We start from the raw sequence: 581 nt of genomic DNA, 5'->3' as shown, positions 1-581 counted from the left end.
TCCTTCCTTCTTTCCTTCCTTCCTTCCTTCCTTCCTTCCTTCCTTCCTTCCTTCCTTCCTTCCTTCCTTCTTTCCTTCCTTCTGTCCTTTCCCTTCCTCCCTCCCTACTTCCCTCCCTCCATTCCTATAAATGTTACTATCTACTCTATGCCAGTCATTGGAAATGTAAAGGTAATAATGACATAGTCTCTCTTAAATTAAATCTAACAACACAAGCAGATATGTACTCAGATAATCATAACACAATGTTAAAGTGCTACGATAAAGGGCAAGGAAGATGAACTTGCAAAGTTAAGTTAGGTCTAGATCATGAAGGGGTCTGTATATCATGCTAAGGGTTTGAACTTTCTTGAGAGGGCAATAGAGAACCTCGGAGTGTTTTAGGCAGGGAAGAGTCATGATCAGAACTGAGTGTTGGAGACATCACTCTGGCCTCAATATGAAGGATGGATTAGAGTTGTGAAGACTAGAGCCTCCTTTGCCAACTCTCCATTTTCCTGACCTCTTCTCTCCCTTTCTCTTCTCTTTCCTTTTCTAGCTATACTCCCTTGTGCTGCTATGAGAAGTGATGTCACCTGGTC

The sequence above is a fragment of the Colobus angolensis genome, unplaced genomic scaffold (genome assembly GCF_000951035.1).
Source record: "Colobus angolensis palliatus isolate OR3802 unplaced genomic scaffold, Cang.pa_1.0 Scaffold89, whole genome shotgun sequence".
NCBI lineage: Eukaryota > Metazoa > Chordata > Mammalia > Primates > Cercopithecidae > Colobus > Colobus angolensis.
This window is presented reverse-complemented; position numbering follows the sequence as displayed.